This window comes from Convolutriloba macropyga, chromosome 6 (assembly GCF_964194025.1).
Source record: "Convolutriloba macropyga chromosome 6, txConMacr16.3, whole genome shotgun sequence".
NCBI classification, from domain to species: Eukaryota; Metazoa; Xenacoelomorpha; order Acoela; family Convolutidae; genus Convolutriloba; species Convolutriloba macropyga.
In genome coordinates this window covers 34,563,661-34,591,600 of record NC_134473.1, presented here as the reverse complement: position 1 = coordinate 34,591,600, position 27,940 = coordinate 34,563,661, and positions in this window count along the sequence as shown.

The window sequence follows — 27,940 nt, the reverse complement described above, 5'->3', positions numbered from 1 at the left end:
AGTGTTTCCATATATATTTTTTATATGGTTTTATTGAGTTGAGAAGGTCAACTTTAGCCCTGTATGCGCCGAACCTCGATTTTGGCCAATCTCTTCTCAATTTTCATGTCTGAGTGGTGTTTTGCGCAATTAAACAAGTTTTTCGGCTTGCGTTTTGTGTTTTCTAGACACTATTTAAGTTGTTGAAGCTAATGAAATCAAATAAAGGGGTTAATTCAACAATTTTTCTTTTTTCACGATTTCATCAAATTTCTGTGGATGTTGTTTTATGTCAAAACACACAAAACACCATAACCTTCATGGTGAGGTGGGAAATTTTTTCCCACCTCACGATGAAGGTTTGCCGTGACCTAGAACGTGGAAGTGGACCAGAATTACACCCACAAATGCTCCGGGAACGCTGTTTCACGTTGTTTTACGTCGGTTCCGGAGATCTTGGGCTTCGATTTTAGCCCAAAAAATGGGGTACAGAACAGTATTTTGTTAATATCTTCTAAAGTACTGAACGAAATCAAACGGGAGTGGTCGCATTTTGTTGGCACTGAACCCCTCTTGCTTGCAGTATTTGGTTGGTTTCACAAATCGGCCTAATCAAAAAGTTATTAATGTTCAAAGTTGAAATAGGTCGAATTTTCGGGCTATTCTGGGTGACCCAAATTTCGGTACAACAAAACGCGGGATTTACCAAACAAATGTTAGTGTTTTAGAATCCTCAGTTAGTGGGGAGTATCCCCATATATATTTTATATATTATATTATGTAGTTGAGATAGTCAATTTTGGCTCTGAACAGGTGTCACTTCGCTTTTTTGGGCATTTGGTACGGTACCTTATTATTGCTATAACTCCTTGAAGAATGTACCGATTAGGCTCATTTTTTAATATGATGCGTATCTCAAGCAGTGCTACAAACTGTATTAAGGGGGTTTATTTTTGTTTCGCCGTTTCAGAGAAATTGGCCAGTAAAATTGCCCTTGATTTTACCCCTAGAAGCGGTTGACAGCATCCGGTCACTTCTTGAAGCTTTGAATTTTATCAGTTCGGGTATGAAAATTACTGTCTTAAATTGCCTGTCTAATGTAGTTTCCGAATATGTATACTTTATATAGCGTTTTCTGAAGTTTAGGTGTTCAATTTTAGCTCTGAAGGTGGTGTATCTCTCCTCTAGGTCGATTTGGTACGGTGCCTTATATTTGCTATAACTCCTTGAAGAATGTACCGATTGCGCTCATTTTTTAATATGATGCGTATCTCAAGCCGTGCTACAAACTGTATTAAGGGGTTTTTTTTGTTCAGCCGTTTTCGAGAAATTGGCCAGTAAACTTGGCCCCAGTTTGACCTCCTGAGGAGAGAAACACTACCTTGAGTACTATATTAAACCTTGATTTGTTCGAATTGAACGGTAAATTTTAGTGTGTCAGATTGCTGTGTTAGTAGGGAGTGTGTCCATATATATTTTATGTATATCATTCCCAAATAATCATGATTTATTTAGCGAAACAGCAGTCGGACCGGGTCCCATATTGGTTATCGGTACGGTACCTTAATTTTGAAATATCTCCTCGTAGAGTGAACCGATTTTGGATCTGTTTGTTGATTTGAACTCACCATGAGCCGTACTTTAATTCCTGTAAATTTCGTGTAATTTCGTTCAGCCGTTATTGAGAAATTAGTGTGTATTTTAGCGAAACGTCAGTCGTTTTGGGTCAATTTGGGACTTTGGTACCGTACTTAGTTTTGCTAATTACTCGTCGTAGAGTTAACCGATTTCGAATCTGTGTGTTCAGTTCAACTCGGCTTAAGCCGTACTTTAATTCCTGTGATGGGCGTATTTTTTCTTTCAACCGTTTTTGAGAAATTGGCCCCGAAACATACGGTCGTTTTGACTTCTTAGTGACCGGTCCGTTTCACGTTTCTATTCGCAACTTTCATCAGATTTTCATTTCAGATTGATTGTAAAGTAAATTAATTCACATCGTGACAGATTACAACACGAAACACGAAAGGATTGTGAAACGTGAGTTAAAACCTCGAATCTTTGAATCCTCTATTTTTATGGTTTAGCTTCGAATCCTATTTTTATGTTGAGTTGGAGTGCAAAGTGTTGCACTCAGATGATAGCAAAAAAAGTTCTTCAGTAGTTGAGCTCACACTGCAGTGTGCTGAGCACAGAATGTTCTTCGCGCTTATTTTGGCTTTGTACTAAAAAAAATGTGAAGGAACGAACCACTACTCGTGCTGTCGTGCTCGGTCTGGTGTAGTGGTAGCAGTTTCATAAAAATTGATTTTCAATGTAGTCAAAGACTTGTTCAAATCAATTGAGGGTCTATGTAGGAGTGTCATAACCCAGGTAGGTTCTAACAGAGAGGTAATTTTTGATCTAGGTGGCCTACAAAAAAGTACTCAATACGTTGTCAAATTTCGCGCTCAAAAACTAGCTATATGGTGTTTCAACATAAATCGCTTTTGAACCTAGTCAAGGACTTATTCAAATGAATTGAGGGTCTAAGGAGGAGTGTCACTGTCCGAGTACAGTCTGAGGGGCAAAGAATTTTTGACCTAGGTGGTATACGAAAAAAGTACTCTATACGTTGTCAAATTTCGCGCTCAAAAAATAGCTATATGGTGTTTCAACATAAATCGCTTTTGAACCTAGTCAAGGACTTATTCAAATGAATTGAGGGTCTGAGGAGGAGTGTCACTGTCCGAGTACAGTCTGAGGGGCAAAGAATTTTTGACCTAGGTGGTATACGAAAAAAGTACTCTATACGTTGTCAAATTTCGCGCTCAAAAAATAGCTATATGGTGTTTCAACATAAATCGCTTTTGAACCTAGTCAACGACTTATTCAAATGAATTGAGGGTCTAAGGAGGAGTGTCACTGTCCGAGTACAGTCTGAGGGGCAAAGAATTTTTGACCTAGGTGGTATACGAAAAAAGTACTCTATACGTTGTCAAATTTTCGCGCTGAAAAACTAGCTATATGGTGTTTCAACTTAAATCGCTTTTGAACCTAGTCAAGGACTTATTCAAATGAATTGAGGGTCTAAGGAGGAGTGTCACTGTCCGAGTACAGTCTGAGGGGCAAAGAATTTTTGACCTAGGTGGTATACGAAAAAAGTACTCTATAGGTTGTCAAATTTCGCGCTCAAAAACTAGCTATATGGCGTTTCAACATAAATCGCTTTTGAACCTAGTCAAGGACTTATTCAAATGAATTGAGGGTCTAAGGAGGAGTGTCACTGTCCGAGTACAGTCTGAGGGGCAAAGAATTTTTGACCTAGGTGGTATACGAAAAAAGTACTCTATACGTTGTCAAATTTCGCGCTCAAAAACTAGCTATATGGTGTTTCAACATAAATCGCTTTTGAACCTAGTCAAGGACTTATTCAAATGAATTGAGGGTCTAAGGAGGAGTGTCACTGTCCGAGTACAGTCTGAGGGGCAAAGAATTTTTGACCTAGGTGGTATACGAAAAAAGTACTCTATACGTTGTCAAATTTCGCGCTCAAAAACTAGCTATATGGTGTTTCAACATAAATCGCTTTTGAACCTAGTCAAGGACTTATTCAAATGAATTGAGGGTCTAAGGAGGAGTGTCACTGTCCGAGTACAGTCTGAGGGGCAAAGAATTTTTGACCTAGGTGGTATACGAAAAAAGTACTCTATACGTTGTCAAATTTCGCGCTCAAAAACTAGCTATATGGTGTTTCAACATAAATCGCTTTTGAACCTAGTCAAGCACTTATTCAAATGAATTGAGGGTCTAAGGAGGAGTGTCACTGTCCGAGTACAGTCTGAGGGGCAAAGAATTTTTGACCTAGGTGGTATACGAAAAAAGTACTCTATACGTTGTCAAATTTCGCGCTCAAAAACTAGCTATATGGTGGTTCAACATAAATCGCTTTTGAACCTAGTCAAGGACTTATTCAAATGAATTGAGGGTCTAAGGAGGAGTGTCACTGTCCGAGTACAGTCTGAGGGGCAAAGAATTTTTGACCTAGGTGGTATACGAAAAAAGTACTCTATACGTTGTCAAATTTCGCGCTCAAAAACTAGCTATATGGTGTTTCAACATAAATCGCTTTTGAACCTAGTCAAGGACTTATTCAAATGAATTGAGGGTCTAAGGAGGAGTGTCACTGTCCGAGTACAGTCTGAGGGGCAAAGAATTTTTGACCTAGGTGGTATACGAAAAAAGTAATCTAAACGTTGTCAAATTTCGCGCTCAAAAACTAGCTATATGGTGTTTCAACATAAATCGCTTTTGAACCTAGTCAAGGACTTATTCAAATGAATTGAGGGTCTAAGGAGGAGTGTCACTGTCCGAGTACAGTCTGAGGGGCAAAGAATTTTTGACCTAGGTGGTATACGAAAAAAGTACTCTATACGTTGTCAAATTTCGCGCTCAAAAACTAGCTGTATGGTGTTTCAACATCAATCGCTTTTGAACCTAGTCAAGGACTTATTCAAATGAATTGAGGGTCTAAGGAGGAGTGTCACTGTCCGAGTACAGTCTGAGGGGCAAAGAATTTTTGACCTAGGTGGTATACGAAAAAAGTACTCTATACGTTGTCAAATTTCGCGCTCAAAAACTAGCTATATGGTGTTTCAACATAAATCGCTTTTGAACCTAGTCAAGGACTTATTCAAATGAATTGAGGGTCTAAGGAGGAGTGTCACTGTCCGAGTACAGTCTGAGGGGCAAAGAATTTTTGACCTAGGTGGTATACGAAAAAAGTACTCTATACGTTGTCAAATTTCGCGCTCAAAAACTAGCTATATCGTGTTTCAACATAAATCGCTTTTGAACCTAGTCAAGGACTTATGCAAATGAATTGAGGGTCTAAGGAGGAGTGTCACTGTCCGAGTACAGTCTGAGGGGCAAAGAACTTTTGACCTAGGTGGTATACGAAAAAAGTACTCTATACGTTGTCAAATTTCGCGCTCAATAACTAGCTATATGGTGTTTCAACATAAATCGCTTTTGAACCTAGTCAAGGACTTATTCAAATGAATTGAGGGTCTAAGGAGGAGTGTCACTGTCCGAGTACAGTCTGAGGGGCAAAGAATTTTTGACCTAGGTGGTATACGAAAAAAGTACTCTATACGTTGTCAAATTTCGCGCTCAAAAACTAGCTATATGGTGTTTCAACATAAATCGCTTTTGAACCTAGTCAAGGACTTATTCAAATGAATTGAGGGTCTAAGGAGGAGTGTCACTGTCCGAGTACAGTCTGAGGGCCAAGAATTTTTTGACCTAGGTGGTATACGAAAAAAGTACTCTATACGTTGTCAAATTTCGCGCTCAAAAACTAGCTATATGGTGTTTCAACATAAATCGCTTTTGAACCTAGTCAAGGACTTATTCAAATGAATTGAGGGTCTAAGGAGGAGTGTCACTGTCCGAGTACAGTCTGAGGGGCAAAGAATTTTTGACCTAGGTGGTATACGAAAAAAGTACTCTATACGTTGTCAAATTTCGCGCTCAAAAACTAGCTATATGGTGTTTCAACATAAATCGCTTTTGAACCTAGTCAAGGACTTATTCAAATGAATTGAGGGTCTAAGGAGGAGTGTCACTGTCCGAGTACAGTCTGAGGGGCAAAGAATTTTTGACCTAGGTGGTATACGAAAAAAGTACTCTATACGTTGTCAAATTTCGCGCTCAAAAACTAGCTATATGGTGTTTCAACATAAATCGCTTTTGAACCTAGTCAAGCACTTATTCAAATGAATTGAGGGTCTAAGGAGGAGTGTCACTGTCCGAGTACAGTCTGAGGGGCAAAGAATTTTTGACCTAGGTGGTATACGAAAAAAGTACTCTATACGTTGTCAAATTTCGCGCTCAAAAACTAGCTATATGGTGTTTCAACATAAATCGCTTTTGAACCTAGTCAAGCACTTATTCAAATGAATTGAGGGTCTAAGGAGGAGTGTCACTGTCCGAGTACAGTCTGAGGGGCAAAGAATTTTTGACCTAGGTGGTATACGAAAAAAGTACTCTATACGTTGTCAAATTTCGCGCTCAAAAACTAGCTATATGGTGTTTCAACATAAATCGCTTTTGAACCTAGTCAAGGACTTATTCAAATGAATTGAGGGTCTAAGGAGGAGTCTCACTGTCCGAGTACAGTCTGAGGGGCAAAGATTTTTTGACCTAGGTGGTATACGAAAAAAGTACTCTATACGTTGTCAAATTTCGCGCTCAAAAACTAGCTATATGGTGTTTCAACATAAATCGCTTTTGAACCTAGTCAAGGACTTATTCAAATGAATTGAGGGTCTAAGGAGGAGTGTCACTGTCCGAGTACAGTCTGAGGGGCAAAGAATTTTTGACCTAGGTGGTATACGAAAAAAGTACTCTATACGTTGTCAAATTTCGCGCTCAAAAACTAGCTATATGGTGTTTCAACATAAATCGCTTTTGAACCTAGTCAAGCACTTATTCAAATGAATTGAGGGTCTAAGGAGGAGTGTCACTGTCTGAGTACAGTCTGAGGGGCAAAGAATTTTTGACCTAGGTGGTATACGAAAAAAGTACTCTATACGTTGTCAAATTTCGCGCTCAAAAACCAGCTATATGGTGTTTCAACATCAATCGCTTTTGATCCTAGTCAAGGACTTATTCAAATGAATTGAGGGTCTAAGGAGGAGTGTCACTGTCCGAGTACAGTCTGAGGGGCAAAGAATTTTTGACCTAGGTGGTATACGAAAAAAGTACTCTATACGTTGTCAAATTTCGCGCTCAAAAACTAGCTATATGGTGTTTCAACATAAATCGCTTTTGAACCTAGTCAAGGACTTATTCAAATGAATTGAGGGTCTAAGGAGGAGTGTCACTGTCCGAGTACAGTCTGAGGGGCAAAGAATTTTTGACCTAGGTGGTATACGAAAAAAGTACTCTATACGTTGTCAAATTTCGCGCTCAAAAACTAGCTATATGGTGTTTCAACATAAATCGCTTTTGAACCTAGTCAAGGACTTATTCAAATGAATTGAGGATCTAAGGAGGAGTGTCACTGTCCGAGTACAGTCTGAGGGGTAAAGAATTTTTGACCTAGGTGGTATACGAAAAAAGTACTCTATACGTTGTCAAATTTCGCGCTCAAAAACTAGCTATATGGTGTTTCAACATAAATCGCTTTTGAACCTAGTCAAGCACTTATTCAAATGAATTGAGGGTCTAAGGAGGAGTGTCACTGTCCGAGTACAGTCTGAGGGGCAAAGAATTTTTGACCTAGGTGGTATACGAAAAAAGTACTCTATACGTTATCAAATTTCGCGCTCAAAAACTAGCTATATGGTGTTTCAACATCAATCGCTTTTGAACCTAGTCAAGGACTTATTCAAATGAATTGAGGGTCTAAGGAGGAGTGTCACTGTCCGAGTACAGTCTGAGGGGCAAAGAACTTTTGACCTAGGTGGTATACGAAAAAAGTACTCTATACGTTGTCAAATTTCGCGCTCAAAAACTAGCTATATGGTGTTTCAACATAAATCGCTTTTGAACCTAGTCAAGGACTTATTCAAATGAATTGAGGGTCTAAGGAGGAGTTTCACTGTCCGAGTACAGTCTGAGGGGTAAAGAATTTTTGACCTAGGTGGTATACGAAAAAAGTACTCTATACGTTGTCAAATTTCGCGCTCAAAAACTAGCTATATGGTGTTTCAACATAAATCGCTTTTGAACCTAGTCAAGGACTTATTCAAATGAATTGAGCGTCTAAGGAGGAGTGTCACTGTCCGAGTACAGTCTGAGGGGCAAAGAATTTTTGACCTAGGTGGTCGCTGTTTTTGCATTATTTATCATGTAAGGCAGGGGTAGGGGCCCCGCCTGGTTCTCGGTTCTACCCATATATGTCCGAAAAAAAAAATTTGGAACGTTCTCCTAAACCAACCTATGAATTTTTCTAATTTTTTGCATGCGGCCTTGAATCGGTGAAAAAATGACTTTTTCCTTATGGCACTTTTTGATTGAACTTCGCGTTGTTGCACTTTTACTAGGGTTGGGGGGGGTCAAAATGCGACTTTTTCGAAAAAATAGCCAAAAAATCCCACTTTTTATAAGAAAAAAAATTTTTTTTCAATAAAGGTCAAATTTTTGGCAGAGGTGGGCGCGTTTGGGCAACCAGTCAGATCCGGGGTGATAGAAGTCAAATTTTTGAAAAATTTATGATTTTTTGACAATTTTTGGTGATTTTTGACTTTTTATCCAAAATGGTTGACTTTTGACATTTGTTGCCCATGATAAGAAATGTCTGGCGTCAAAAAATAGTGGGGGTCTAGTAAGAGTGACTTTTCATGAAAACCACTCAAAAAAGAGATTTTTGAAAAAAATTTGTAAAAAAAGTTGAATTTTTGTCCATTTTTAATACTTGTTTTCTCCTCAACTAAAAACGGTAGCGAGGTTCTGTAAAAGCCAATTGGGGCGCCAATGAGTTACAAATCATAGGCCGGTATGAAAACGGGGAAAAAATTGCAACTTTTTGCAAAAAATTGTTTAAAAAATTCAAAATTTTTACATAAATTTTGAAAAAATTTTGAAAATTTTCTAAGTCCAAAAATCGAAAATTTTTAAAATTAGTTTTTGGTCAAAAAAACTGTTTTTCCGTACCCCTGAGACCAAATTACATCGTTTTTTACAATTTTTGACCTAAAAATTAGAAAAAAAAATTTTGATTTTTTGGACTTCAATTTTTTTCAAAATTTTGAAATTTTATGTGGGCACTTTTTGTGGGGCTTGACCCCACAAAATGCCCGTTCTAAAAGGTAAAATCCCAGCCTGTGTTGACTCTATGTGAATGCTATTTATCTAAATTAACTTTCGAGAATAAAATTATGAGAACCTTAGAACTAAAAAAACTTAATTCTGACAGTGCCCGAAGGGCACTGCCAGATAACAAATAAAAAGTAAGATGAACACTGGTATCCTCACTAAAATATCGTAAGCGCTAAAAATAAAAACTAGAGGAAGACGTGGCCCTCAGGGGCCACTAATAACCTCTAGGTGGTCGCTGTATTTGCATTATTTATCATGTAAGGCAGGGGTAGGGGCCCCGCCTGGTTCTCGGTTCTACCCATATATGTCCGAAAAAAAAAATTTTGAACGTTCTCCTAAACCAACCTATGAATTTTTCTAATTTTTTGCATGCGGCCTTGAATCGGTGAAAAAATGACTTTTTCCTTATGGCACTTTTTGATTGAACTTCGCGTTGTTGCACTTTTACTAGGGTTGGGGGGGTGAAAAATCGACTTTTTCGAAAAAATAGCCAAAAAATCCCACTTTTCATAAGAAAAAAATTTTTTTTTTGATAAGGATCCAATATCAGGCAGAGGTGGGCACGTTTGGGCAACCAGTCAGATACGGGGTGATAGAAGTCAAATTTTTGAAAAATTTATGTTTTTTTGACAATTTTTGGTGATTTTTGACTTTTTCTCCAAAATGGTTGACTTTTGACCTTTGTTGACCATGATAAAAAATGTTTGGCGTCGAAAAATAGTGGGGGTATAGTAAGGGTGACTTTCCATGAAAACCACTCAAAAAAGAGATTTTTGAAAAACTTTTGTAAAAAAAGTTGAATTTTTGTCCTTTTTTAGTACATGTTTTCTCCTGAACTAAAAACGCTACCGAGGTTCTGTTAAAGCCAATAGGGGCACCAATGAGTTGCAAATGGTAGGCCATTATGAAAACAGGGAAAGAATTGCAACTTTTTCCAAAAATTCGTTTAAAAAATTCAAAATTTTTACCTAAATTTTGAAAAATTTTTGAAAATTTTCTAAGTCCCAAATTCGAAAAATTTTAAAATCGTTTTTTCGGCCTAAAAACCGTTTCCCGCTCCCCCTGGGATAAAATTAGGTCGATCTGAACGGTTTTTCCCGCAAAAATCAAAAATTAAAACTTTTCAATTTTTGAACTTGTAATTTTTTTCGAAAATTTTTAGAGGGCATGTTCTGTGGGGCTTGCCCCACAACATGACCTCTCAGGAATTCAAAAGCCTCTAACACATCTTTTTTTGGGCCTCATGACCTTGTAGAGCACTTGTAAAACGCTTTGACTGCATTTCGAAAAACTTAGTGGGTTCAACCTTCAGGATGTCAGTGCCCGAAGGGCACTGCCAGAAAACAAATAAAAACAACTTATTTGAACACCTGTAAACTCATTCAAGTTATCGTGAGCGCTAAAGACAACAACTAGCGGGAAAAGTGGCCCTCAGGGGCCACTAAAGAGGCTAGGTGGTCGCTGTATTTGCATTATTTATCATGTAAGGCAGGGGTAGGGGCCCCGCCTGGTTCTCGGTTCTACCCATATATGTCCGAAAAAAAAAATTTTGAACGTTCTCCTAAACCAACCTATGAATTTTTCTAATTTTTTGCATGCGGCCTTGAATCGGTGAAAAAATGACTTTTTCCTTATGGCACTTTTTGATTGAACTTCGCGTTGTTGCACTTTTACTAGGGTTGGGGGGGTGAAAAATCGACTTTTTCGAAAAAATAGCCAAAAAATCCCACTTTTCATAAGAAAAAAAATTTTTTTTTGATAAGGATCCAATATCAGGCAGAGGTGGGCACGTTTGGGCAACCAGTCAGATACGGGGTGATAGAAGTCAAATTTTTGAAAAATTTATGTTTTTTTGACAATTTTTGGTGATTTTTGACTTTTTCTCCAAAATGGTTGACTTTTGACCTTTGTTGACCATGATAAAAAATGTTTGGCGTCGAAAAATAGTGGGGGTATAGTAAGGGTGACTTTCCATGAAAACCACTCAAAAAAGAGATTTTTGAAAAACTTTTGTAAAAAAAGTTGAATTTTTGTCCTTTTTTAGTACATGTTTTCTCCTGAACTAAAAACGCTACCGAGGTTCTGTTAAAGCCAATAGGGGCACCAATGAGTTGCAAATGGTAGGCCATTATGAAAACAGGGAAAGAATTGCAACTTTTTCCAAAAATTCGTTTAAAAAATTCAAAATTTTTACCTAAATTTTGAAAAATTTTTGAAAATTTTCTAAGTCCCAAATTCGAAAAATTTTAAAATCGTTTTTTCGGCTTAAAAACCGTTTCCCGCTCCCCCTGGGATAAAATTAGGTCGATCTGAACGGTTTTTCCCGCAAAAATCAAAAATTAAAACTTTTCAATTTTTGAACTTGTAATTTTTTTCGAAAATTTTTAGAGGGCATGTTCTGTGGGGCTTGCCCCACAACATGACCTCTCAGGAATTCAAAAGCCTCTAACACATCTTTTTTTGGGCCTCATGACCTTGTAGAGCACTTGTAAAACGCTTTGACTGCATTTCGAAAAACTTAGTGGGTTCAACCTTCAGGATGTCAGTGCCCGAAGGGCACTGCCAGAAAACAAATAAAAACAACTTATTTGAACACCTGTAAACTCATTCAAGTTATCGTGAGCGCTAAAGACAACAACTAGCGGGAAAAGTGGCCCTCAGGGGCCACTAAAGAGGCTAGGTGGTCGCTGTATTTGCATTATTTATCATGTAGGGCAGGGGTAGGGGCCCCGCCCGGTTCTCGGTTCTACCCATATATGTCCGAAAAAAAAAATTTTGAACGTTCTCCTAAACCAACCTATGAATTTTTCTAATTTTTTGCATGCGGCCTTGAATTGGTGAAAAAATGACTTTTTCCTTATGGCACTTTTTGATTGAACTTCGCGTTGTTGCACTTTTACTAGGGTTGGGGGGGTCAAAAATCGACTTTTTGAGAAAAATGGCCAAAAAACCCCACTTTTTATAAGGAAAAATTTTTTTTTTCAATAAAGGTCAAATATTAGGCAGAGGTGGGCACGTTTGGGCAACCAGTCAGATCCGGGGTGATAGAAGTCAAATTTTTGAAAAATTTATGTTTTTTTGACAATTTTTGGTGATTTTTGACTTTTTCTCCAAAATGGTTGACTTTTGACCTTTGTTGACCATGATAAAAAATGTTTGGCGTCGAAAAATAGTGGGGGTATAGTAAGGGTGACTTTTCAAGAAAACCACTCAAAAAAGAGATTTTTGAAAAATTTTTGTAAAAAAAGTTGAATTTTTGTCCATTTTTAGTACATGTTTTCTCCTGAACTAAAAACGGTATCGAGGTTCTGTTAAAGCCAATTGGGGCACCAATGAGTTGCAAACGGTAGGCCACTATGAAAACAGGTAAAGAATTTCAACTTTTTCCAAAAATTCTTTTAAAAAATTCAAAATTTTTACCTAAATTTTGAAAAATTTTTGAAAATTTTCTAAGTCCAAAAATCGAAAAATTTTAAAATCGTTGTTTCGGTCTAAAAACCGTTTCGCGCTCCCCCTGGGATAAAATTAGGTCGATCTGAACCGTTTTTCGGGCAAAAATCTGAATTTAAAATTTTTCGATTTTCGAACTTCTAATTTTTTTAAAAGTTTTTTGAGGGCATGTTATGTGGGGCTTGCCCCACAACATGCCCTCGCAGGCTGCCAGAGGCTGCACACTCGTCCCCCCCCCCTGTTTTTTTCCACATTCTCGAAGAGCAGTCGGAAGAAAAAAAAACTTGAAGCAGAGCAAGCTGTCAGTGCCCGAAGGGCACTGCCAGATAAAAATCATAGCAAACTTTGCTGATAATAAAATGACAGGAGGAACGCCGGACCAGAGGCGAAACGCCTGATTTTGAAGACGTGGCCCTCAGGGGCCACTAATGACTGCTAGGTGGTATACGAAAAAAGTACTCTATACGTTGTCAAATTTCGCGCTCAAAAACTAGCTATATGGTGTTTCAACATAAATCGCTTTTGAACCTAGTCAAGGACCTATTCAAATGAATTGAGGGCCTAAGGAGGAGTGTCACTGTCCGAGTACAGTCTGAGGGGCAAAGAATTTTTGACCTAGGTGGTATACGAAAAAAGTACTCTATACGTTGTCAAATTTCGCGCTCAAAAACTAGCTATATGGTGTTTCAACATAAATCGCTTTTGAACCTAGTCAAGGACTTATTCAAATGAATTGAGGGTCTAAGGAGGAGTGTCACTGTCCGAGTACAGTCTGAGGGGCAAAGAATTTTTCACCTAGGTGGTATACGAAAAAAGTACTCTATACGTTGTCAAATTTCGCGCTCAAAAACTAGCTATATGGTGTTTCAACATAAATCGCTTTTGAACCTAGTCAAGGACTTATTCAAATGAATTGAGGGTCTAAGGAGGAGTGTCACTGTCCGAGTACAGTCTGAGGGGCAAAGAATTTTTGACCTAGGTGGTATACGAAAAAAGTACTCTATACGTTGTCAAATTTCGCGCTCAAAAACTAGCTATATGGTGTTTCAACATAAATCGCTTTTGAACCTAGTCAAGGACTTTTTCAAATGAATTGAGGGTCTAAGGAGGAGTGTCACTGTCCGAGTACAGTCTGAGGGGCAAAGAATTTTCGACCTAGGTGGTATACGAAAAAAGTACTCTATACGTTGTCAAATTTCGCGCTCAAAAACTAGCTATATGGTGTTTCAACATAAATCGCTTTTGAACCTAGTCAAGGACTTATTCAAATGAATTGAGGGTCTAAGGAGGAGTGTCACTGTCCGAGTACAGTCTGAGGGGCAAAGAATTTTTGACCTAGGTGGTATACGAAAAAAGTACTCTATACGTTGTCAAATTTCGCGCTCAAAAACTAGCTATATCGTGTTTCATCATAAATCGCTTTTGAACCTAGTCAAGGACTTATTCAAATGAATTGAGGGTCTAAGGAGGAGTGTCACTGTCCGAGTACAGTCTGAGGGGCAAAGAACTTTTGACCTAGGTGGTATACGAAAAAAGTACTCTATACGTTGTCAAATTTCGCGCTCAAAAACTAGCTATATGGTGTTTCAACATAAATCGCTTTTGAACCTAGTCAAGGACTTATTCAAATGAATTGAGGGTCTAAGGAGGAGTGTCACTGTCCGAGTACAGTCTGAGGGGCAAAGAATTTTTGACCTAGGTGGTATACGAAAAAAGTACTCTATACGTTGTCAAATTTCGCGCTCAAAAACTAGCTATATGGTGTTTCAACATAAATCGCTTTTGAACCTAGTCAAGGACTTATTCAAATGAATTGAGGGTCTAAGGAGGAGTGTCACTGTCCGAGTACAGTCTGAGGGGCAAAGAATTTTCGACCTAGGTGGTATACGAAAAAAGTACTCTATACGTTGTCAAATTTCGCGCTCAAAAACTAGCTATATGGTGTTTCAACATAAATCGCTTTTGATCCTAGTCAAGGACTTATTCAAATGAATTGAGGTTCTAAGGAGGAGTGTAACTGTCCGAGTACAGTCTGAGGGGCAAAGAATTTTTGACCTAGGTGGTATACGAAAAAAGTACTCTATACGTTGTCAAATTTCGCGCTCAAAAACTAGCTATATGGTGTTTCAACATAAATCGCTTTTGAACCTAGTCAAGGACTTATTCAAATGAATTGAGGGTCTAAGGAGGAGTGTCACTGTCCGAGTACAGTCTGAGGGGCAAAGAATTTTTGACCTAGGTGGTATACGAAAAAAGTACTCTATACGTTGTCAAATTTCGCGCTCAAAAACTAGCTATATGGTGTTTCAACATAAATCGCTTTTGAACCTAGTCAAGGACTTATTCAAATGAATTCAGGGTCTAAGGAGGAGTGTCACTGTCCGAGTACAGTCTGAGGGGCAAAGAATTTTCGACCTAGGTGGTATACGAAAAAAGTACTCTATACGTTGTCAAATTTCGCGCTCAAAAACTAGCTATATGGTGTTTCAACATAAATCGCTTTTGAACCTAGTCAAGGACTTATTCAAATGAATTGAGGGTCTAAGGAGGAGTGTCACTGTCCGAGTACAGTCTGAGGGGCAAAGATTTTTTGACCTAGGTGGTATACGAAAAAAGTACTCTATACGTTGTCAAATTTCGCGCTCAAAAACTAGCTATATGGTGTTTCAACATAAATCGCTTTTGAACCTAGTCAAGGACTTATTCAAATGAATTGAGGGTCTAAGGAGGAGTGTCACTGTCCGAGTACAGTCTGAGGGGCAAAGAATTTTTGACCTAGGTGGTATACGAAAAAAGTACTCTATACGTTGTCAAATTTCGCGCTCAAAAACTAGCTATATGGTGTTTCAACATAAATCGCTTTTGAACCTAGTCAAGGACTTATTCAAATGAATTGAGGGTCTAAGGAGGAGTGTCACTGTCCGAGTACAGTCTGAGGGGCAAAGAATTTTTGACCTAGGTGGTATACGAAAAAAGTACTCTATACGTTGTCAAATTTCGCGCTCAAAAACTAGCTATATGGTGTTTCAACATAAATCGCTTTTGAACCTAGTCAAGGACTTATTCAAATGAATTCAGGGTCTAAGGAGGAGTGTCACTGTCCGAGTACAGTCTGAGGGGCAAAGAATTTTCGACCTAGGTGGTATACGAAAAAAGTACTCTATACGTTGTCAAATTTCGCGCTCAAAAACTAGCTATATGGTGTTTCAACATAAATCGCTTTTGAACCTAGTCAAGGACTTATTCAAATGAATTGAGGGTCTAAGGAGGAGTGTAACTGTTCGAGTACAGTCTGAGGGGCAAAGAATTTTTGACCTAGGTGGTATACGAAAAAAGTACTCTATACGTTGTCAAATTTCGCGCTCAAAAACTAGCTATATGGTGTTTCAACATAAATCGCTTTTGAACCTAGTCAAGGACTTATTCAAATGAATTGAGGGTCTAAGGAGGAGTGTCACTGTCCGAGTACAGTCTGAGGGGCAAAGAATTTTTGACCTAGGTGGTATACGAAAAAAGTACTCTATACGTTGTCAAATTTCGCGCTCAAAAACTAGCTATATGGTGTTTCAACATAAATCGCTTTTGAACCTAGTCAAGGACTTATTCAAATGAATTCAGGGTCTAAGGAGGAGTGTCACTGTCCGAGTACAGTCTGAGGGGCAAAGAATTTTTGACCTAGGTGGTATACGAAAAAAGTACTCTATACGTTGTCAAATTTCGCGCTCAAAAACTAGCTATATGGTGTTTCAACATAAATCGCTTTTGAACCTAGTCAAGGACTTATTCAAATGAATTGAGGGTCTAAGGAGGAGCGTCACTGTCCAAGTACAGTCTGAGGGGCAAAGAATTTTTGACCTAGGTGGTATACGAAAAAAGTACTCTATACGTTGTCAAATTTCGCGCTCAAAAACTAGCTATATGGTGTTACAACATAAATCGCCTTTGAACCTAGTCAAGGACTTATTCAAATGAATTGAGGGTCTAAGGAGGAGTGTCACTGTCCGAGTACAGTCTGAGGGGCAAAGAACTTTTGACCTAGGTGGTATACGAAAAAAGTAATCTATACGTTGTCAAATTTCGCGCTCAAAAACTAGCTATATGGTGTTTCAACATAAATCGCTTTTGAACCTAGTCAAGGACTTATTCAAATGAATTGAGGGTCTAAGGAGGAGTGTCACTGTCCGAGTACAGTCTGAGGGGCAAAGAATTTTTGACCTAGGTGAATACGAAAAAAGTAATCTATACGTTGTCAAATTTCGCGCTCAAAAACTAGCTATATGGTGTTTCAACATAAATCGCTTTTGAAGCTAGTCAAGGACTTATTCAAATAAATTGAGGGTCTAAGGAGGAGTGTCACTGTCCGAGTACAGTCTGAGGGGCAAAGAACTTTTGACCTAGGTGGTATACGAAAAAGGTACTCTATACGTTGTCAAATTTCGCGCTCAAAAACTAGCTATATGGTGTTTCAACATAAATCGCTTTTGAACCTAGTCAAGGACTTATTCAAATGAATTGAGGGTCTAAGGAGGAGTGTCACTGTCCGAGTACAGTCTAAGGGGCAAAGAATTTTTGACCTAGGTGGTATACGAAAAAAGTACTCTGTACGTTGTCAAATTTCGCGCTCAAAAACTAGATATATGGTGTTTCAACATAAATCGCTTTTGAACCTAGTCAAGGACTTATTCAAATGAATTGAGGGTCTAAGGAGGAGTGTCACTGTCCGAGTACAGTCTGAGGGGCAAAGAATTTTTGACCTAGGTGGTATACGAAAAAAGTACTCTATACGTTGTCAAATTTCGCGCTCAAAAACTAGCTATATGGTGTTTCAACATAAATCGCTTTTGAACCTAGTCAAGGACTTATTCAAATGAATTGAGGGTCTAAGGAGGAGTGTCACTGTCCGAGTACAGTCTGAGGGGCAAAGAATTTTTGACCTAGGTGGTATACAAAAAAAGTACTCTGTACGTTGTCAAATTTCGCGCTCAAAAACTAGCTATATGGTGTTTCAACATAAATCGCTTTTGAACCTAGTCAAGGACTTATTCAAATGAATTGAGGGTCTAAGGAGGAGTGTCACTGTCCGAGTACAGTCTTAGGGGCAAAAAATTTTTGACCTAGGTGGTATACGAAAAAAGTACTCTATACGTTGTCAAATTTCGCGCTCAAAAACTAGCTATATGGTGTTTCAACATAAATCGCTTTTGAACCTAGTCAAGGACTTATTCAAATGAATTGAGGGTCTAAGGAGGAGTGTCACTGTCCGAGTACAGTCTGAGGGGCAAAGAATTTTTGACCTAGGTGGTATACGAAAAAAGTACTCTGTACGTTGTCAAATTTCGCGCTCAAAAACTAGATATATGGTGTTTCAACATAAATCGCTTTTGAACCTAGTCAAGGACTTATTCAAATGAATTGAGGGTCTAAGGAGGAGTGTCACTGTCCGAGTACAGTCTGAGGGGCAAAGAATTTTTGACCTAGGTGGTATGCGAAAAAAGTACTCTATACGTTGTCAAATTTCGCGCTCAAAAACTAGCTATATGGTGTTTCAACATAAATCGCTTTTGAACCTAGTCAAGGACTTATTCAAATGAATTGAGAGTCTAAGGAGGAGTTTCACTGTCCGAGTACAGTCTGAGGGGCAAAGAATTTTTGACCTAGGTGGTATACGAAAAAGGTACTCTATACGTTGTCAAATTTCGCGCTCAAAAACTAGCTATATGGTGTTTCAACATAAATCGCTTTTGAACCTAGTCAAGGACTTATTCAAATGAATTGAGGGTCTAAGGAGGAGTGTCACTGTCCGAGTACAGTCTGAGGGGCAAAGAATTTTTGACCTAGGTGGTATACGAAAAAAGTACTCTGTACGTTGTCAAATTTCGCGCTCAAAAACTAGCTATATGGTGTTTCAACATAAATCGCTTTTGAACCTAGTCAAGGACTTATTCAAATGAATTGAGGGTCTAAGGAGGAGTGTCACTGTCCGAGTACAGTCTGAGGGGCAAAGAATTTTTGACCTGGGTGTTATACGAAAAAAGTACTCTGTACGTTGTCAAATTTCGCGCTCAAAAACTAGCTATATGGTGTTTCAACATAAATCGCTTTTGAACCTAGTCAAGGACTTATTCAAATGAATTGAGGGTCTAAGGAGGAGTGTCACTGACGGAGTACAGTCTGAGGGGCAAAGAATTTTTGACCTAGGTGGTATACGAAAAAAGTACTCTATACGTTGTCAAATTTCGCGCTCAAAAACTAGCTATATGGTGTTTCAACATAAATCGCTTTTGAACCTAGTCAAGGACTTATTCAAATGAATTGAGGGTCTAAGGAGGAGTGTCACTGTCCGAGTACAGTCTTAGGGCAAAGAATTTTTGACCTAGGTGGTATACGAAAAAAGTACTCTATACGTTGTCAAATTTCGCTCTCAAAAACTAGCTATATGGTGTTTCAACATAAATCGCTTTTGAACCTAGTCAAGGACTTATTCAAATGAATTGAGGGTCTAAGGAGGAGTGTCACTGTCCGAGTACAGTCTGAGGGGCAAAGAATTTTTGACCTAGGTGGTATACGAAAAAAGTACTCTATACGTTGTCAAATTTCGCGCTGAAAAAGAGCTATATGGTGTTTCAACATAAATCGCTTTTGAACCTAGTCAAGGACTTATTCAAATGAATTGAGGGTCTAAGGAGGAGTGTCACTGTTCGAGTACAGTCTGAGGGGCAAAGAATTTTTGACCTAGGTGGTATACGAAAAAAGTACTCTATACGTTGTCAAATTTCGCGCTCAAAAACTAGCTATATGGTGTTTCAACATAAATTGCTTTTGAACCTAGTAGAGGACTTATTCAAATGAATTGAGGGTCTAAGGAGGAGTGTCACTGTCCGAGTACAGTCTGAGGGGCAAAGAATTTTTGACCTAGGTGGTATACGAAAAAAGTACTCTATACGTTGTCAAATTTCGCGCTGAAAAACCAGCTATATGGTGTTTCAACATAAATCGCTTTTGAACCTAGTCAAGGACTTATTCAAATGAATTGAGGGTCTAAGGAGGAGTGTCACTGTCCGAGTACAGTCTGAGGGGCAAAGAATTTTTGACCTAGGTGGTATACAAAAAAAGTACTCTATACGTTGTCAAATTTCGCGCTCAAAAACTAGCTATATGGTGTTTCAACATAAATCGCTTTTGAACCTAGTCAAGGACTTATTCAAATGAATTGAGGGTCTAAGGAGGAGTGTCACTGTCCGAGTACAGTCTGAGGGGCAAAGAATTTTTGACCTAGGTGGTATACGAAAAAAGTAATCTAAACGTTGTCAAATTTCGCGCTCAAAAACTAGCTATATGGTGTTTCAACATAAATCGCTTTTGAACCTAGTCAAGGACTTATTCAAATGAATTGAGGGTCTAAGGAGGAGTGTCACTGTCCGAGTACAGTCTGAGGGGCAAAGAATTTTCGACCTAGGTGGTATACGAAAAAAGTACTCTATACGTTGTCAAATTTCGCGCTCAAAAACTAGCTATATGGTGTTTCAACATAAATCGCTTTTGAACCTAGTCAAGGACTTATTCAAATGAATTGAGGGTCTAAGGAGGAGTGTAACTGTTCGAGTACAGTCTGAGGGGCAAAGAATTTTTGACCTAGGTGGTATACGAAAAAAGTACTCTATACGTTGTCAAATTTCGCGCTCAAAAACTAGCTATATGGTGTTTCAACATAAATCGCTTTTGAACCTAGTCAAGGACTTATTCAAATGAATTGAGGGTCTAAGGAGGAGTGTCACTGTCCGAGTACAGTCTGAGGGGCAAAGAATTTTTGACCTAGGTGGTATACGAAAAAAGTACTCTATACGTTGTCAAATTTCGCGCTCAAAAACTAGCTATATGGTGTTTCAACATAAATCGCTTTTGAACCTAGTCAAGGACTTATTCAAATGAATTCAGGGTCTAAGGAGGAGTGTCACTGTCCGAGTACAGTCTGAGGGGCAAAGAATTTTTGACCTAGGTGGTATACGAAAAAAGTACTCTATACGTTGTCAAATTTCGCGCTCAAAAACTAGCTATATGGTGTTTCAACATAAATCGCTTTTGAACCTAGTCAAGGACTTATTCAAATGAATTGAGGGTCTAAGGAGGAGCGTCACTGTCCAAGTACAGTCTGAGGGGCAAAGAATTTTTGACCTAGGTGGTATACGAAAAAAGTACTCTATACGTTGTCAAATTTCGCGCTCAAAAACTAGCTATATGGTGTTACAACATAAATCGCTTTTGAACCTAGTCAAGGACTTATTCAAATGAATTGAGGGTCTAAGGAGGAGTGTCACTGTCCGAGTACAGTCTGAGGGGCAAAGAACTTTTGACCTAGGTGGTATACGAAAAAAGTAATCTATACGTTGTCAAATTTCGCGCTCAAAAAATAGCTATATGGTGTTTCAACATAAATCGCTTTTGAACCTAGTCAAGGACTTATTCAAATGAATTGAGGGTCTAAGGAGGAGTGTCACTGTCCGAGTACAGTCTGAGGGGCAAAGAATTTTTGACCTAGGTGAATACGAAAAAAGTAATCTATACGTTGTCAAATTTCGCGCTCAAAAACTAGCTATATGGTGTTTCAACATAAATCGCTTTTGAAGCTAGTCAAGGACTTATTCAAATAAATTGAGGGTCTAAGGAGGAGTGTCACTGTCCGAGTACAGTCTGAGGGGCAAAGAACTTTTGACCTAGGTGGTATACGAAAAAGGTACTCTATACGTTGTCAAATTTCGCGCTCAAAAACTAGCTATATGGTGTTTCAACATAAATCGCTTTTGAACCTAGTCAAGGACTTATTCAAATGAATTGAGGGTCTAAGGAGGAGTGTCACTGTCCGAGTACAGTCTAAGGGGCAAAGAATTTTTGACCTAGGTGGTATACGAAAAAAGTACTCTGTACGTTGTCAAATTTCGCGCTCAAAAACTAGATATATGGTGTTTCAACATAAATCGCTTTTGAACCTAGTCAAGGACTTATTCAAATGAATTGAGGGTCTAAGGAGGAGTGTCACTGTCCGAGTACAGTCTGAGGGGCAAAGAATTTTTGACCTAGGTGGTATACGAAAAAAGTACTCTATACGTTGTCAAATTTCGCGCTCAAAAACTAGCTATATGGTGTTTCAACATAAATCGCTTTTGAACCTAGTCAAGGACTTATTCAAATGAATTGAGGGTCTAAGGAGGAGTGTCACTGTCCGAGTACAGTCTGAGGGGCAAAGAATTTTTGACCTAGGTGGTATACAAAAAAAGTACTCTGTACGTTGTCAAATTTCGCGCTCAAAAACTAGCTATATGGTGTTTCAACATAAATCGCTTTTGAACCTAGTCAAGGACTTATTCAAATGAATTGAGGGTCTAAGGAGGAGTGTCACTGTCCGAGTACAGTCTGAGGGGCAAAGAACTTTTGACCTAGGTGGTATACGAAAAAAGTAATCTATACGTTGTCAAATTTCGCGCTCAAAAACTAGCTATATGGTGTTTCAACATAAATCGCTTTTGAACCTAGTCAAGGACTTATTCAAATGAATTGAGGGTCTAAGGAGGAGTGTCACTGTCCGAGTACAGTCTGAGGGGCAAAGAATTTTTGACCTAGGTGGTATACGAAAAAAGTACTCTGTACGTTGTCAAATTTCGCGCTCAAAAACTAGATATATGGTGTTTCAACATAAATCGCTTTTGAACCTAGTCAAGGACTTATTCAAATGAATTGAGGGTCTAAGGAGGAGTGTCACTGTCCGAGTACAGTCTGAGGGGCAAAGAATTTTTGACCTAGGTGGTATGCGAAAAAAGTACTCTATACGTTGTCAAATTTCGCGCTCAAAAACTAGCTATATGGTGTTTCAACATAAATCGCTTTTGAACCTAGTCAAGGACTTATTCAAATGAATTGAGAGTCTAAGGAGGAGTTTCACTGTCCGAGTACAGTCTGAGGGGCAAAGAATTTTTGACCTAGGTGGTATACGAAAAAGGTACTCTATACGTTGTCAAATTTCGCGCTCAAAAACTAGCTATATGGTGTTTCAACATAAATCGCTTTTGAACCTAGTCAAGGACTTATTCAAATGAATTGAGGGTCTAAGGAGGAGTGTCACTGTCCGAGTACAGTCTGAGGGGCAAAGAATTTTTGACCTAGGTGGTATACGAAAAAAGTACTCTGTACGTTGTCAAATTTCGCGCTCAAAAACTAGCTATATGGTGTTTCAACATAAATCGCTTTTGAACCTAGTCAAGGACTTATTCAAATGAATTGAGGGTCTAAGGAGGAGTGTCACTGTCCGAGTACAGTCTGAGGGGCAAAGAATTTTTGACCTGGGTGTTATACGAAAAAAGTACTCTGTACGTTGTCAAATTTCGCGCTCAAAAACTAGCTATATGGTGTTTCAACATAAATCGCTTTTGAACCTAGTCAAGGACTTATTCAAATGAATTGAGGGTCTAAGGAGGAGTGTCACTGACGGAGTACAGTCTGAGGGGCAAAGAATTTTTGACCTAGGTGGTATACGAAAAAAGTACTCTATACGTTGTCAAATTTCGCGCTCAAAAACTAGCTATATGGTGTTTCAACATAAATCGCTTTTGAACCTAGTCAAGGACTTATTCAAATGAATTGAGGGTCTAAGGAGGAGTGTCACTGTCCGAGTACAGTCTTAGGGCAAAGAATTTTTGACCTAGGTGGTATACGAAAAAAGTACTCTATACGTTGTCAAATTTCGCTCTCAAAAACTAGCTATATGGTGTTTCAACATAAATCGCTTTTGAACCTAGTCAAGGACTTATTCAAATGAATTGAGGGTCTAAGGAGGAGTGTCACTGTCCGAGTACAGTCTGAGGGGCAAAGAATTTTTGACCTAGGTGGTATACGAAAAAAGTACTCTATACGTTGTCAAATTTCGCGCTGAAAAAGAGCTATATGGTGTTTCAACATAAATCGCTTTTGAACCTAGTCAAGGACTTATTCAAATGAATTGAGGGTCTAAGGAGGAGTGTCACTGTTCGAGTACAGTCTGAGGGGCAAAGAATTTTTGACCTAGGTGGTATACGAAAAAAGTACTCTATACGTTGTCAAATTTCGCGCTCAAAAACTAGCTATATGGTGTTTCAACATAAATTGCTTTTGAACCTAGTAGAGGACTTATTCAAATGAATTGAGGGTCTAAGGAGGAGTGTCACTGTCCGAGTACAGTCTGAGGGGCAAAGAATTTTTGACCTAGGTGGTATACGAAAAAAGTACTCTATACGTTGTCAAATTTCGCGCTGAAAAACCAGCTATATGGTGTTTCAACATAAATCGCTTTTGAACCTAGTCAAGGACTTATTCAAATGAATTGAGGGTCTAAGGAGGAGTGTCACTGTCCGAGTACAGTCTGAGGGGCAAAGAATTTTTGACCTAGGTGGTATACAAAAAAAGTACTCTATACGTTGTCAAATTTCGCGCTCAAAAACTAGATATATGGTGTTTCAACATAAATCGCTTTTGAACCTAGTCAAGGACTTATTCAAATGAATTGAGGGTCTAAGGAGGAGTGTCACTGTCCGAGTACAGTCTGAGGGGCAAAGAATTTTGGACCTAGGTGGTATACGAAAAAAGTACTCTATACGCTGTCAAATTTCGCGCTCAAAAACTAGCTATATGGTTTTTCAACATAAATCGCTTTTGAACCTAGTCAAGGACTTATTCAAATGAATTGAGGGTCTAAGGAGGAGTGTCACTGTTCGAGTACAGTCTGAGGGGCAAAGAATTTTTGACCTAGGTGGTATACGAAAAAAGTACTCTATACGTTGTCAAATTTCGCGCTCAAAAACTAGCTATATGGTGTTTCAACATAAATTGCTTTTGAACCTAGTAGAGGACTTATTCAAATGAATTGAGGGTCTAAGGAGGAGTGTCACTGTCCGAGTACAGTCTGAGGGGCAAAGAATTTTTGACCTAGGTGGTATACGAAAAAAGTACTCTATACGTTGTCAAATTTCGCGCTGAAAAACCAGCTATATGGTGTTTCAACATAAATCGCTTTTGAACCTAGTCAAGGACTTATTCAAATGAATTGAGGGTCTAAGGAGGAGTGTCACTGTCCGAGTACAGTCTGAGGGGCAAAGAATTTTTGACCTAGGTGGTATACAAAAAAAGTACTCTATACGTTGTCAAATTTCGCGCTCAAAAACTAGATATATGGTGTTTCAACATAAATCGCTTTTGAACCTAGTCAAGGACTTATTCAAATGAATTGAGGGTCTAAGGAGGAGTGTCACTGTCCGAGTACAGTCTGAGGGGCAAAGAATTTTTGACCTAGGTGGTATACGAAAAAAGTACTCTATACGCTGTCAAATTTCGCGCTCAAAAACTAGCTATATGGTTTTTCAACATAAATCGCTTTTGAACCTAGTCAAGGACTTATTCAAATGAATTGAGGGTCTAAGGAGGAGTGTCACTGTCCGAGTACAGTCTGAGGGGCAAAGAATTTTTGACCTAGGTGGTATACGAAAAAAGTACTCTATACGTTGTCAAATTTCGCGCTGAAAAACCAGCTATATGGTGTTTCAACATAAATCGCTTTTGAACCTAGTCAAGGACTTATTCAAATGAATTGAGGGTCTAAGGAGGAGTGTCACTGTCCGAGTACAGTCTGAGGGGCAAAGAATTTTTGACCTAGGTGGTATACAAAAAAAGTACTCTATACGTTGTCAAATTTCGCGCTCAAAAACTAGATATATGGTGTTTCAACATAAATCGCTTTTGAACCTAGTCAAGGACTTATTCAAATGAATTGAGGGTCTAAGGAGGAGTGTCACTGTCCGAGTACAGTCTGAGGGGCAAAGAATTTTTGACCTAGGTGGTATACGAAAAAAGTACTCTATACGCTGTCAAATTTCGCGCTCAAAAACTAGCTATATGGTTTTTCAACATAAATCGCTTTTGAACCTAGTCAAGGACTAATTCAAATGAATTGAGGGTCTAAGGAGGAGTGTCACTGTCCGAGTACAGTCTGAGGGGCAAAGAATTTTTGACCTAGGTGGTATACGAAAAAAGTACTCTATACGTTGTCAAATTTCGCGCTCAAAAACTAGCTATATGGTGTTTCAACATAAATCGCTTTTGAACCTAGTCAAGGACTTATTCAAATGAATTGAGGGTCTAAGGAGGAGTGTAACTGTCCGAATACAGTCTGAGGGGCAAAGAATTTTTGACCTAGGTGGTATACGAAAAAAGTACTCTATACGTTGTCAAATTTCGCGCTCAAAAACTAGCTATATGGTGCTTCAACATAAATCGCTTTTGAACCTAGTCAAGGACTTATTCAAATGAATTGAGGGTCTAAGGAGGAGTGTCACTGTCCGAGTACAGTCTGAGGGGCAAAGAATTTTTGACCTAGGTGGTATACGAAAAAAGTACTCTATACGTTGTCAAATTTCGCGCTCAAAAACTAGCTATATGGTGTTTCAACATAAATCGCTTTTGAACCTAGTCAAGGACTTATTCAAATGAATTGAGGGTCTAAGGAGGAGTGTCACTGTCCGAGTACAGTCTGAGGGGCAAAGAATTTTTGACCTAGGTGGTATACGAAAAAAGTACTCTATACGTTGTCAAATTTCGCGCTCAAAAACTAGCTATATGGTGTTTCAACATAAATCGCTTTTGAACCTAGTCAAGGACTTATTCAAATGAATTGAGGGTCTAAGGAGGAGTGTCACTGTCCGAGTACAGTCTGAGGGGCAAAGAATTTTTGACCTAGGTGGTATACGAAAAAAGTACTCTATACGTTGTCAAATTTCGCGCTCAAAAACTAGCTATATGTTGTTTCAACATAAATCGCTTTTGAACCTAGTCAAGGACTTATTCAAATGAATTGAGGGTCTAAGGAGGAGTGTCACTGTCCGAGTACAGTCTGAGGGGCAAAGAATTTTTGACCTAGGTGGTATACGAAAAAAGTACTCTATACGTTGTCAAATTTCGCGCTCAAAAACTAGCTATATGGTGTTTCAACATAAATCGCTTTTGAACCTAGTCAAGGACTTATTCAAATGAATTGAGGGTCTAAGGAGGAGTGTCACTGTCCGAGTACAGTCTGAGGGGCAAAGAATTTTTGACCTAGGTGATATACGAAAAAAGTACTCTATACGTTGTCAAATTTCGCGCTCAAAAACTAGCTATATGGTGTTTCAACATAAATCGCTTTTGAACCTAGTCAAGGACTTATTCAAATGAATTGAGGGTCTAAGGAGGAGTGTCACTGTCCGAGTACAGTCTGAGGGGCAAAGAATTTTTGACCTAGGTGGTATACGAAAAAAGTACTCTATACGTTGTCAAATTTCGCGCTCAAAAACTAGCTATATGGTGTTTCAACATAAATCGCTTTTGAACCTAGTCAAGGACTTATTCAAATGAATTGAGGGTCTAAGGAGGAGTGTCACTGTCTGAGTACAGTCTGAGGGGCAAAGAATTTTTGACCTAGGTGGTATACGAAAAAAGTACTCTATACGTTGTCAAATTTCGCGCTCAAAAACTAGCTATATGGTGTTTCAACATAAATCGCTTTTGAACCTAGTCAAGGACTTATTCAAATGAATTGAGGGTCTAAGGAGGAGTGTCACTCTCCGAGTACAGTCTGAGGGGCAAAGAATTTTTGACCTAGGTGGTATACGAAAAAAGTACTCTATAAGTTGTCAAATTTCGCGCTCAAAAACTAGCTATATGGTGTTTCAACATAAATCGCTTTTGAACCTAGTCAAGGACTTATTCAAATGAATTGAGGGTCTAAGGAGGAGTGTCACTGTCCGAGTACAGTCTGAGGGGCAAAGAATTTTTGACCTAGGTGGTATACGAAAAAAGTACTCTATACGTTATCAAATTTCGCGCTGAAAAACTAGCTATATGGTGTTTCAACATAAATCGCTTTTGAACCTAGTTAAGGACTTATTCAAATGAATTGAGGGTCTAAGGAGGAGTGTCACTGTCCGAGTACAGTCTGAAGGGCAAAGAATTTTTGACCTAGGTGGTATACAAAAAAAGTACTCTATACGTTGTCAAATTTCGCGCTCAAAAACTAGATATATGGTGTTTCAACATAAATCGCTTTTGAACCTAGTCAAGGACTTATTCAAATGAATTGAGGGTCTAAGGAGGAGTGTCACTGTCCGAGTACAGTCTGAGGGGCAAAGAATTTTTGACCTAGGTGGTATACGAAAAAAGTACTCTGTACGTTGTCAAATTTCGCGCTCAAAAACTAGATATATGGTGTTTCAACATAAATCGCTTTTGAACCTAGTCAAGGACTTATTCAAATGAATTGAGGGTCTAAGGAGGAGTGTCACTGTCCGAGTACAGTCTGAGGGGCAAAGAATTTTTGACCTAGGTGGTATACGAAAAAAGTACTCTATACGTTGTCAAATTTCGCGCTGAAAAACTAGCTATATGGTGTTTCAACATAAATCGCTTTTGAACCTAGTTAAGGACTTATTCAAATGAATTGAGGGTCTAAGGAGGAGTGTCACTGTCCGAGTACAGTCTGAAGGGCAAAGAATTTTTGACCTAGGTGGTATACAAAAAAAGTACTCTATACGTTGTCAAATTTCGCGCTCAAAAACTAGATATATGGTGTTTCAACATAAATCGCTTTTGAACCTAGTCAAGGACTTATTCAAATGAATTGAGGGTCTAAGGAGGAGTGTCACTGTCCGAGTACAGTCTG